The sequence below is a fragment of the Notamacropus eugenii genome, chromosome 6 (genome assembly GCF_028372415.1).
Source record: "Notamacropus eugenii isolate mMacEug1 chromosome 6, mMacEug1.pri_v2, whole genome shotgun sequence".
Lineage (NCBI taxonomy): Eukaryota > Metazoa > Chordata > Mammalia > Diprotodontia > Macropodidae > Notamacropus > Notamacropus eugenii.
In genome coordinates, this window is record NC_092877.1 from 250346941 (window position 1) to 250361014 (window position 14074).

The window sequence follows — 14074 nt, forward strand, 5'->3', positions numbered from 1 at the left end:
ATCTATCTATCTATCTATCTATACACATATATATGTGTGTGTGGGTATAACTATTTAATTTAATAATGAAATTTCAATATAGGATTGCCTCTGCTATAATGTAAGATCAAAAATCCTACCTCCAGGACTTTTGAAATAGGCAGCGTATGTTAAATTCAATTTAAGGTAGAAAAAGTTAATTTTACTTAATTTGTACTAGATGTATACAAATGAAATAATTCATTGATTTGTCCTGTAGGCTTAAATTCTCCTTGGGTCACTTGTGTTAAAAAAATATCTAAGGTCAATGATGAGTCTGAATCATAGTAAGGGTGCAATTCTTTCTTTAAAATATTAAAGAAAAAATATCTTTCTTTAGGGTAAATTAATTTTGAAATTTTATTCTAATTGCTTTAATATTTTAAGTCTTGGCCCTTAAACGTAAATACTAAAATTATGGAACTTTCATCTGTGTTAAATAAATCAAATTTCTCTTAGAATTTTTGTCTGAACAAAGTGACAAAGTCTTTATTGATCTTTAAAACTGCATAATTGGAAAAATAAACAAATAATGTTGCCTCAGGACCTGTTTGAAAGAAAAGATTACTTACAGGAGGAAGTGCATTTTATTATTTGTAAAAATAATACATGGCATGATTATAATGCTTTACAGTTTTAAAATTCTTTTTCCTTCTTGTAGTCACTTGGCATAAGCATTGCAAATATTCATATTTCTATTTCACAAGTAAATCTTAGAGACTATCAATAAGATTTCTAAGGTCACACAACCAGGCAAACTCAAGTTTGCTGACTCCAAGTTACATTCTGAATCTTCTATGTACGTTACCTTACTATTCTCAAATGCTTCTAGGCATTTGATGCTATGTGACCTAAACTTCTAATCTTTACAAAATAATTTTACATGAATCATGTATAAAACTATGATATGACAATAGGAAATGACCTATTGATTTTCATCTTGTTTAATATGATGCTATCAATAATAAAATCCTCACTGATTAAATTAGCTTGTAGATATAAACATCAAAAAATCTATAAACTAATTTTTCCTGAAAACTCTTTGATCATATTCACTATGAATTGATCAATGCTCTTTGTAAAACATATCACTTATGAATGTTTAATGGAAATGTACAAAAAATGATCTTTAAATAAGAATGGTCAGATAGGAATGACTAAAAATGATCCTTGAAAGCAAAGCAAAAAACCAATATAGTTCAATTAAATTCAATTGCAATTAATCTGAAAGCAACAAATGTCTTATTTGTTCTCCCAAAATCATTTGATGCAATGCAAGTAGAGATTTCAGCTGTTCAAACTGTAATTTGGTTAAATGATTTCATTTATTTTACATTTTTAATAAGAAGAATGAGAATAGCTTGTATTTAAATAGTTTCTACTAATTATTATTCTTTATTATTATTTTATTCTAAAATTGTAGCTTACCCTTGTCCCCAATTGGATTGTAAATTATTACTGATACAATTTGGGAACTGTAAAAAATATGAGTATATGACTCACAAATCACTTAGGTCTTCAGCTTAACAAACATATTGCAAAAGGTATACAACATACATGCAGAAAATATTTATTTTTCATCTGTCTCGAATGATTTATTATTTAAATGATTTAAATGACTGGTCTTTTAATTTTTCCTTTAATTTATTCTCTGATTCTTCATCTGAGAATGGAAATGACCTTGAATTCTCACCTTCATGCTAGCTATAACAATCACCATAAGCTTATTTTTTAACTGGTCTGTTTAAATTTCTTTATTTTAAAATTGAAAAGTTTTCACTTCCTTTGCCTTTTTCACTTGTCTATAACTCAGTTACTTGAAAGCAACATTTCTAGAAAGAGCAAAGTAATATATGTGCATTTATATATGTATATATTAGCAGAAAATTAGATAGAAACACATGATGGTACAAGTAAAAAAAAGACCCTCCTATAAGTCAGAGCTTGCTTATTCAAACAAAATAAAAGGTTTGTCTGTTTCATAGTTAGAAGTATTAATATCTCTCTCATGATAGGAGGCATGATTATGTAAAACAGGCCTCACAATCTTTGTTTATCTTAAGAGATTAGTCATTTTGAAAGGTAGAGTATAAATAGGAGCTTTTCTAAGACTGAACACAAGTTTATTTATTGGCACAGGTTTCCTTTGAAAGAGAAAAATGGGAGAAGAAAGAAAATATTATAGGGGTGCTTGATTTTCAAAATTCAGCTTTGGGTAATAGGAAAATAATACTTAATGATTATTTTTGCACTAGTGATCATATTTGTTCATACCAGTTTAACAGGACTCCTCCACCTGCTCTCTATTCAGGAACTCAAATGCATCTCTTTGCCATGTACTGTCAGTTATATCTTCTGCACTCATTAATAGTCCTCAAATATCTTTTTTTAAAATTTCTATTGAGACACTTGGTCAGAGAGTACTGCCCTCCAGGTCTGAAAAGTGTATATATATGCTAAGGTGAGGTTTTGCTTTGGGGTTTAGTTTTGGGAAGAAGGTTTGTGTGCCAGATGAGATTCTGGGAAGCTGCTAAGAAGCCCCCAGCTTTGAAAATGCAGATGTTGGTGCTTCTCTCTCTGGTAATTATGTAAGTATTGCTTATAATCATATAATTGGAAGCCCTGTCTGTTGATCTTTGTTTCTCTGTTTCTATTTGCTCTGACATTCAGGGTGCTGACATTTCCCCCTGAGCCAAGTGAATGATATATATGCTTGATTGTTGTGATTGCTGACCCCTCAAAAGTTGCTTTCCTTTTCGAAATGCAGATTTAAGAATCTGTAAGGCAAGCCGTTCTGTTGATTCCAGGGTCCTTGCCAATATCTTGCCGTATTATACGCTTTCATTGAAACTTACAAGGGAAAAAATACTATGAGATTTATTTGTTACATTTCTCAAGCACCTTTCTCCTCAGATCCCACCCAGTGTAAATAGGAAGTAAAAGACTGCTGTACTTTCCTGCATAAGCCTCCATCCTCTGGGGATCCTGAGAAGGATAGTTGAATGGGTTCTGGAGCTCATGTGAATGGAGATGATGGTCCCGTGGTACAGGAACATGTGTGGTCCAAGACCTGTTGTGGAGTGAAGGTATAATCTCAGGAGGAAGGTGCAGGAAAATAGTAACATCTGCAGGAGGACCAATAAGAGGAAGCTTTAAAAAATTGACAGAGACTTCAACTGCTGGAGGAAGAGGAAGAGCTCCAAGAAGTCCTGGATAGGCTCCAGTTTAATTCCAGGGTCTATGGCTCATTCGTTTTCCTTTTGTTTTTCTCTTGCAGCCTAGGATCTTCTCCATTTCACATTAAGCTTGAACTCATTTACAATCCGTTTGCTGAAGCATTTCTCAGCAACCATCTCTGCAGCTTAAAACCTGGATGAAAGCACAGTCTTGTCTCTGTATTACTTTTAACATTCAATTTCCATCAAACTGGTAAAATTTATTTCCAAGATCAGTCTCATTGACTGAATCTCCCAGGCCAACATAAAGTATAGTAACAGTCTTATCATCTGGTGGATCCAGAGATGGCATTATTGAAGACCTTTTTAGAAGTTTATCTACCACAACATCATTAATAACAGAGAACTTTGATGTTCAGATCATCAGGTCTGTAGACTTCTCATGTTTCAATGAACCCTCTTCTCTTTTCCAGCCTCCTTTCACCTAGAAAGAACAAATGGGAGAACAATTCCATTTGTACTTAAGGGTAGTCCAAGATAATTTGGGTATCATGTTACTGGTAGCTGTGGCCTTCCTGGGAAGATCAACTGACCAAGTTCCATCAGAGTTGAAAATCTCTCACTCAACATTTTTGATGCAATATTCTTTTGAGCAATCTTATATAGGTTATATATGTACAAACATGTTGTACATATTTCCACATTAGTCATGTTGTGAAAGAAGAATCAGAACAAAAGGAAAAAAAACATGAGAAAGAAAACAACAAAAAATAAAAAAGTGAACATAAAATGCTTCAATCTGCATTCAGTCTCTATAGTTCTTACTCTGGATGTGGACAGTATTTTCCATCATGAGTCCCTTGGAATTGTCTTAGACCACTGCATTTTTGAGAAGTTAATTCTATCAAAATTGGTCATTACACAAAGTTGCTGTTACTGTGTACATTGTTTTCCTTATTCAGCTCAGTTCACTTGGCATCAGTTCATTTAAGTTTTTCCAGGATTTTTTTTTTACCGAAATCCACCTGTTCATTATTTCTTATAGTACAATAGTATTCCATTACAATCATATATCACAATTTGTTCATCCATTACCCAATTGATGGGCATCTCCTCAGTTTCCAATTCTTTGCCACCACAAAAAGATCTGTTATTAATATTTTTATACGTGTGTCCTTTTCTCCTTTTTATGATTTCTTTGGGATACAGATATAGTACTGGTACTGTTGGATCAAGGGTATAGACAGTTTTATAGCTCTTTGGGCATAGTTCCAAATTGCTCTCCAGAGTGATGGAATCAGTTCACAATTCCACCAACAATCCATTAGTGTTCTAATTTTCATGCATCTTCTCCAACATTTATCATTTTCCTTTTCTATCATATTAATCAATCTGATAGGCAGTATGTGGTACCTCAGAGTTGTTTTAATTTGCATTTCTCTAATCAATAGAAATTTAGAACATTTTTTCATATGACTATAGATAATCTTAATTTCTTTGTCTGAAAATCGCCCATTCGTATCCTTTGGGTATGTCATTCTTAAAGGACAATTCTGCATCAAAGACTACGCAAGCCAAATGCAAGTCTGATAGTTTTTTTAAAAAAGATTATTGCTGGTTTGGAACACTTCAGTCATCCTACAAAAGCATGGCAACACCAGGGCACTGTGAAGAGCCTGAACCAAATTTTAAATTACTTTCCATACTCTTTGTTTGGCAATAGAGAAATAGGGATTTTCTCCAAGGTACATCTGATAAAGAATAGGGAAGTCTGTATCCCTCCAGGTGTTCCTGTAACAAGTGCTGGAGCCCATAAACATCACCATATTAGAAGTGAAATAGTCAGAAGGTTGCTGGGTTAAGTCAACATAAAATCTAACCAACAGGCAACAAATACAGTACAGACCATGGGATACTGTATGTCTACTGACTGAGAACCAGCCTAAGTAAGTACAGATAACCTCATCATCATGGAGTTGTCAATGCGATAACATCATTGATTGACTGACATATTGATTGATTGATTCTGCCGCATCAATCCATCCACTGGGTTACAAAATCATGTATTTAAAAGGAAAGAACCTTGGATGAAAGACATTGACCCAACTATCTAATTTTATAGTTGCATGAAATAAGACACAGCTACATTGTCTCTTTCCCAGAATCATTCTACTAGGGCAATGTGAATACCAGCAACATCAGTATTCAAACTCAGATCCCCTAACTTCAAATCCAACATTTTTTTTTCAATTCATACAGTTATAAGAATGACACTTCATATTTTGCAGAGTTGAACACTGAGGGAACAAAATGAAAAGCTAGTAAGTTTTGACATAGGGTAAAAAATGCATTGCATAAAGCATTGCCAAAAATATTGAGCCAAAGTGAGTGTAGAAAGCAGGAAAAGAAAACAGAGAAAGAAGAGAAATGAAGCAAATCAACAACTTAGCTTAATTCAAAATTGGATTTAGCACCTCAATAGGTTTCCTATAATTATTTCAAAGCCCCACAATTCTAGGTAACATAACATATTATATGATATGTAAATAACATAGAGGTAACTAAATATCACACAGAATAATTTGGTTTACCACATGTGAACCAAAATAATATTTCATTTTGGAAAAGCACCACTTTCCCTACCATTATCAACATCAAGCACTGATGTGTATGAAATTATGATAAATATGCAAAGTTTAGAAAATTTAGCCGTAGTGCACTAATTGACAAAAAAATAAGTAACATAATTATTTAAGGTATACATGACTGTATTTCTGTAAGACTAATTACTTTGGTTCCCACTGTCTGAAGTTCATATATGTTAACATATATTACTTTTCACTTTCTCCACTTCTGGTTTCTGGGTATGGGTGGAAATACCAAGGCTTTCTGCAAAAGACTCTACCAAGGGCACCTCCCCAAGTATAGCGTGTATGTGGGGAGGGGGTGGTTTTGTCTTTCCTCTGCATTCCATTCTCATTTGATCCCAGCAGTGGGATTAGCTTTTAGAAAGAAATCTTTACTTGAAAAGTATAATCACAAACATGGAAACATCTCCCTGAATGAATATATATATGAAATAGAATATGAAAAATAACACAGAATAGAAACAAATCCTGTAAGTCCATTTATCACATCCAGGGTAAAAGAGAAGAAAAGCAAGGGAGGAGGTCCTTCCCTTCACTCTGGTTCAGGTCATGGTGCCTGTGCTTTATATAAACTGTAATCTTCACCTTCTAGACATAGCAGAGAGGAGCTTGCAGGGAAAAAAAGAAAGCATTAACTAGAAAGAACAATTGTCCTAGTCTGACCACTTTTAAAGCAGCAGCCTGTTTCAGTTACTTAGCCCATCAAAGGAGGCTACATGCACTGTTTGGTTGCAAATACAACATGCCTTCAAGTTGCATGCACGGATAAACCCCCTGGTACTTACATATAAATAGAGAATAAATTAACATAGGATCATATCTATGCAAATAACTCAGAAATCATATTGACCCTACACACCACCACAGCAATTTCTACTTTTGTTTGAGGTACTCCATTATCTGAACTCATTAAAAAAATTAGAATTTTAAAATTGAATAATTATCCATATAATAATGTATATTTAACAGTGTGAATTTTCCTAACTAGATTATAAATCCTTGAGGTTTGGTTTTATACTTTTAAACTGGGGCAGCTAGGTGGTGAAGTGAATAGAGCACCAGTGCAGGACTCAGGAGGACATGAGTTCAAATCTCACCTCAGACGTTTGACACTCACTAGCTGTGAGATCTTGGGTAAGTCACTTAAACCCAATTGTCTCATCCTGGGTCATCTCCAGTCATCCTGATGAATAGTTGGTCAATGGATTCAGATGGCTCTGGAAGAGAAGTGAGGCTGGTGATCTGCACAGCCCTCCCTCACTCAAAACAAAGTCAAGTGCAAGTCATGTCATTATTTCTCTGATGGCATGGTCTTCTTCAGCAATGAAAGATAAACACATATACTTTTAAACCTGTTGGAAAAATATAGCTATTTATTGATGTAGTGCCCATGCAATATTCACAGTGCTTATGTTGGCCATAAATATCCTGGTGCAATTCTGAACTGCCAAATCAAATAGACTCTTCACCTGGAAGACAGAACCAAAATGGTTATTCAGACACCAGAAAGCTACATCACAATACCAGAAAGCCAAATCCATCACAATAACAAAAATCTATAAACAGTAGCAATGCAGAGGACACCATCCCCAAGCCTTCCCTCTACTAGGCTTCCCACAAACTAACTCCCTTAAACAAATCACAAATAGGCTTCCATTAAACCAAATGCCCTTCTCTCACTCACAACCAGCTGTGGCCTTGCCTGTGTCCTTCAGTTCTGGCTGCTCTCAATGACTTCCTCTCCGTTCTGCTCTGCTCTCCACCTCTTCCTGTTCCACCCTTTCTGCTCCATCCCTTCCTCTTCCGTGTGACTTAGACTCATGTGACTCAGGTTTCCATGTGACCCAGGCAGATCACATGGGCCTGTTAATGAATGGGAAAACTCTTCCCATTGAAATTACCATTACCTGTGGCCACAAGATCTTTCATATTCATTTCATAGGTCAGTGGGGCAACTGGTATCAACAGAATTGTAACAGAGATAACAGAAAATAAGCATATAAAAATCTTAGAACTTTACAACTGTAACAGAGGTTACATAAAATAAGCACATAAAACAATATCTTAGGGTGGGGCTTGAACACAAGCACGCCTTCATTTCCCCCTGGAATGAATGGGGCTCAAAATATTGGGGTTAGCAGCTAAGGTCACTTCTTCCATAACTACTTTCTGCTGAGATTGGATGTAGAACTGTCCCTGTCCCAAGAGCTCACATTTGAGGAGTCAGTTCTTTAGCTGATATCCAAAGTTTAGTTGACACCAGGTCCAGGGGTAACACATCACTATCACGGACAGGGGATGACATCTGACTTGGGCAATTAGGCATTTACAGATGGAGAGTGTTAAGACTGCAGAAAACCAATCTGACAAACAAGGCGAACAGATACAAAGCTAAAAATAAACAAAGAGACAATAACCAGAAGCAGGGTAGACAGAGTCAATCATGCTTCTGGAGTCCGTGAACCTACTATCATAACCCCATTCACTGTTGCTTACTGCTTTCTACTTTGCCATTCTGTGGTTATCATTCTGGCTAGAGGTATACTCACTTTAATCTGAGCTGGGGACTGGCCCAGATAATCTCCTATTCCCCTGCTGGTATGATGAAGTTGGGTACAATGTTTCAGGAGGATCTGTAGGGGCAGTTTCTACCTCCCTCTTCAGTCCAACATCAAGCCCCTTTTCTTGATACTTTCTGTATAGTTCATTAGTTGGAATGACATCTATTCTTCCAAAATCTACCCCTGTTATCAAGAGAGCAATGAACAATTATATTCTTATCAGTCTATTCGAACTTTGAATCCACTTTGAATCTTGCTGTTCTCTCTCAAGGAAATTTTATTTTTTTCACTGATTTTTCCCTTCTAAGATACCAACAATTCTTTCATGCTTTGGGTGACCTAACTCAAAATATCTGTGACTTCCTGTGGAGTAAAATCCTCAATGATTTAGACAAACACTGTGTGGGTCCCCTGATTCCTTCATTTTTCATTCTCCTCCCACACATTTTCCTCTCCTGTGTTTGGGCCCCAATCAAGCCCAGCTTGCGCAAGGGCTGCATTCACTTTCCTGTTGCTAACTTTTCCCCTCCTCCTGTGGGCCAATCCAACAGCAGTTTTTACTTCCACCACTTGATACTTTTTAGCTTGCTCTTCTAAGGGAGAGTTCAGCATAGAAAACTTCTCTTGCAAATCAACTAACTCTTTTTCCATCTAAGCTTTCTCTTCAATCAGTTTTTCTCTGCTTTTACATATAATTCAATAGCTTGTTAGCAAGGCCCAGCCTCTCTTACAAATCCTTGCCATTTCTTTCCCTGGATCTATTGGTATTCCTTTTACATGTCTTTTAAGTCTCTGTGTTCTCCCTTCTGCAGGCTTGGTTCCAAGTTTTCACAAAGCCCAGTCTGTGCCTTTAGCTCATTCTCTTGCTAGAGAGGAATAAAGCAAATCCTCTCACAGTAGGGACATCCATTTCTACCTCCAAAGCTTTCCTGTTTGCAAATTGAGATCTGATATTTTGTGAACCCTTCTTCATCACCATTTGTAGCATGAGTGTGATATTCACAGTGTCTATGGCAGCCGTGAATATTGTGGCACAGTTATGAATCAGTAAATACAACAGACTCTCCACATGGAAGACAAAACCAACACAGTTACACAGACACTAGACAGTCAAATCCCAACACTAGAAAGCAAACCCATCACAATAACAAAAATCTATACATAATAACAATGCAGAGGACACCAACCCCAACCCTTCACCCTGCTAGGCTTCCCACAAAGTAGATCCCTTAAACAAATTAAATAAGGTAAACAGGCTTACCTTAAAACGCCCTGCTCTCACTCACAGCCAACTGCTGACTTGCCTGTGTCCTTCAGTTCTGGCTGCTCTCAATAATTGCCTCTCAGTACTGCTCTAGCTCCACCTCTTCCTGTAGCACCTTCCCAGCTCCACTGTTCCTGTTCCATGTGACTTAGATTCATGTGACTCATGCTTCCAGGTGACCCAGACAGGTCACAAGGGCCTATTAATGAATGGGAAAGATCTTCCTATTTAAATGGCCATTACAAATGGCCATCTATTATGTTCCCAACAATGTTCAACAAATATTTAATAGTTCTGATTTGATTTAAATTTAGAAATTGATTAAACCTTTGTTATCTTCTAGTTACCAGGATTTCTATTTTTTGCACTGTAAAACACATCTAAGATGTTAGACTTCTGGACTAATTGTTACCTAAGTGAATGGGGGACAATACTATTTTTAAAGAAAATATTGTGGAAATAAGACTCATTGCATCTCTTTCATTATCTTTAGGCATATATGATCAAATATTCTTCACGAAAAATAAGGACGTTCCCATTTGCCTTTGGAGATATGATAAAAACCTGTTTCACTAACTCCTTCCTTTTATTCTAAGAAGAAATATTTGTGAGCCACTCTTCCATTTAGAAGCAACTTGCTTCTTTCCTCTGGTTTTGGTTTTAGCAATAACATCAGGACTAACATAAACCAGATGCTACAACAGTATGTTTACTAACTGGACACAGGGCCAGGTTATCACATTTGGAAAGTTAATAGAAGAATTAAATATATGTTTGGACTAAAAATTATGATTTTGTCCCTTTTAATTCATGTTGGTATCATCACTACAGAAATAGAGAAGGTCAAAGAAGAATAAGTATATATATATATTCTATATCTATATCTATATCTATCTAGATAGATAGATATAGATATATATATATATCTATAGTTATAGATAGATAGATATAGAATATATAGATATAGATATATGGATATATATATATAGATCTAGAGAAATCTAGATCTATATATAGATATACTATACATAGATACAGATAGACATATTTTATCTTTTATTATTTCATAAAAATGTCATCACTAAATGATCAATGTACTGTTAATGAGGCTTTACATGCTCAGATTTCTTTTGAAAAAAGACTTTCTATCATTAAGTCATATTCAAGACTGCGTATATGTATGTGTATGTGTGTGTGTGTTTGAATGTGACTCTGGAACATGTCACTGTTAAGAAATTTATGTAAATATATAAGATTTACATAAGATTTTTAAATTATTAAAAAACACATTTAGGATATTAAAAGAATATATTTACATTATACATCATTGATATACTAATTATTACATATGTAATGTATGGTGGTATGTAAATTATACACACACAATACATATACACATATATACATATATACTTATATGTGTATATGTATATGTTACATGTGTGTTTGTGTATACATATGTGTATATATGTATTGTGTGTATATATCTATATACCTACATATATATGTATATTTAAATTGAATTCACTTTTTCACTATCACATAATCTAAGTACATAAAGGATTCTTACATCTCACAATAAGCAAACATGTACATTAATAAGATTTTATGGATGAATGAAAGATGTCTATTATAAGGCTATATAGTGTGATATCATTGAAAGAACTGAATAGCTTCCTAAACATAATTGCAAGAATATAATCTCTTCCTGTAATTCAATTATGGGCCTAGATTATTGTCCATATGTAGTTCTCTTTCAGAACATATATCCTTTTAAATGTTTAATATATAATTTATTTATTTTTCAGTTCTTACCATTCACTTCCACAAGAATCTGAATTCAAAATTATCTCTCCATCTCTCCCCATCTCCTCACCCCAGGACAGCGTGCACCCCATCAACTCTTTCCTCCAGTTTGTCCTCCCTTCTATTACCCACCCTTCTCCCATCCTCCTTCCCCTCTATTTTCCAGTAAGGCAAAACATATTTCTATACTCCATTGCCTATATGGCTTAATTTTCATTTGCATGCTAAAACAATTTTTAATATTCATTCTCAAAATTTTGAGTCCCATATCAAAATATATATCTTAAAAATGAGTCATAGCCTGGGGTATTTTTAACTGAGGTTGGTACAATAATTGTGATTTTTGAAATATCTTGTTTGATCTTATAGTTATAATGATAGGACTTCAATATGGAGTCACTTATGTTGAATGTTCCTTATGTCCATAAAACACATAAGCCATAATAGAAATTTGTATTTCTTTTACACTTTTTTTAACTTTTCCATTTTTCTGACCCATTCTAACCCTGTTTGAAGCAATTAAAATACTACAGCTCCTGACTGGATGGGACTCCTGACTGGATGGGACTCCTGACTGATTGTATCCAGGAGAACCGCAATTATACCTGGAATCTCCAGGTATAGTTAACTCAAATCTTCATGTAGTTTCCAAGAAGGAAATACTTTCCCACCTGAGACTTGTATATGTCCCTTAGAGAATTTCTCTACCACATCCAGATCTGATTAAGAATACTCTTTCTAACCTGGGGCATAATTTGTACTCAACCATACGCATTTTCAAAATAGAAAACTTCCATGCTCAGATCATACTGTGAGTGTGTACTCCCACTGACATTTTTGCTACCCTACAGGTCTCCCTTTAGCTGACTGAGTTTCCTTGCATCTGTGGAGCATGTCTATCCCTATTGTCATATAGGTTGCTATATATATATATATATATAATATGCTATTTTTTGTCTGCTTCATGCATGATACAATTATCAATTTCATTTTTCTTCTAGATTTGCTTCTACCAATTTTCTGTGAATCAATGAATGAAAATCCTTTCTCTAACCCAAGACATATGGCCAAATATAGTACCCAATTAGATTGATCTTTAAAATTTCTATGAATTTCTTAAAGTAGGCATTGTAAGATTTTGAACTTTTTGATTTGGTTAATGCTTTGTAAACTAGAAAGTGGAACATTTTTAAGTTCTTGCTACCAGTAAAGATTTTGCTTTTCTGCATTTTATTTAAGGTATCTTATATAACAATTACAGCAACAACATCAACATATATCTTCTTAAATGGCACACTGGGCCTTAATGTTACTGATACTACAAATTAAATATGTAATCAAAGTTGTGTGTACAATGTTTAGAATATAATTACCTGGCACACAATAATACTTAGTAAATGCTTGATGACTAACTGATATAAGAAAAAAGTCATTTTTAAGACCCAAAATGCTCATTTACATTATAAATTATTAATATACTTATTACAATTAATATTTGCCTATTTATGATCATAATTCTGGCTGAACTTCCTGTCATTTAACCCTTTCCAACATACTATATGACCTCAGTTAACCTATGTACTCAGAAGTAATGAAGTTAAACATTTTAAATGAATTTTCTGTTATTCATATCCCTCAGTCATTTAGAAGGAGGAGAAGGAGGAAGACGACAAACAAAAGAAACAAAATAGTTATCCTCTGCAGAAAATTGGCTTCTACTTTTAGATACGGTTTTTCAATTTAATAGTTGTAAAATGATCTGATCTGAACTTCAAATATTGGTGACATAATTTTGTTATCTGTAAGAATATAAAATCAAATTAATGGAACTGTGAAGTAGGTTGATGAATAGTTCATTTCTCACAGATCAATAAAATGTAGTTTTGTTTGGTAGGCAATTTATGGTGGGGGGAAGGCCTATTATAATTTTAATAAATTTCTTTTAAGCTTTTGAGTCATCTACTGTGTTAAATACCTTAATATTTCTTTGCTAGGGTAATACTTAAAGGATAAAAAAAGTCAAAATTATTGCAATATTCTCCTACCTTCTAAACATGAGTATAATTTTTTATAGCCCATTCTTTTGTATTATGGTTGTTATCATAAAGAGTAGGTAACAGAATCCCAATGAATTATTTGTTTTGTGCAATGCAATACCTGGAAGTATTCTGACCTTTGTGTCAAAATCAAGATCTAGTGATGGAGTGCTAATGCGATATTCATAGTGCCTACAACATATTGACAACACCATTTCGAATCATGAAATACAATAGATTCTCCACAAGGAAGACAGAACCAAAGCATTTATTCAGTCACAAAAAAAGCCAAATCCCAACACCAGAAAGCCAAATCCATCACAGTAACAAAGAAATCAATACACAACAACAACGCAGCGGGCAATGCCATCCGAGAGATTTTGCTCTGTTAGTTTTTGCACAAACCATCTCATTTAAACAAAGTCACAAACAAGCTTTCCAGTCGTGCTAGTTGCCTCCTCTTTCTTTCCCAGCTCTGACTTCTCCCTGACTAACTTCCTCTCAACTGTGTTCTAGCTCCACCTTTTCCTATTTCAACCTTCATGCTCCACTCCTTCCTGTTCCA

At 34.6% G+C, this 14074-nt stretch overlaps 1 pseudogene; it reads right to left on the minus strand.

Annotated features, from left to right (window-relative positions):
- Positions 1-490: 490 nt before the first annotated feature.
- LOC140512313 (pre-mRNA-splicing factor RBM22 pseudogene) lies at positions 491-7777 on the minus strand (annotated as a pseudogene).
- Between the last annotated feature and the right edge of the window lie 6297 nt (positions 7778-14074).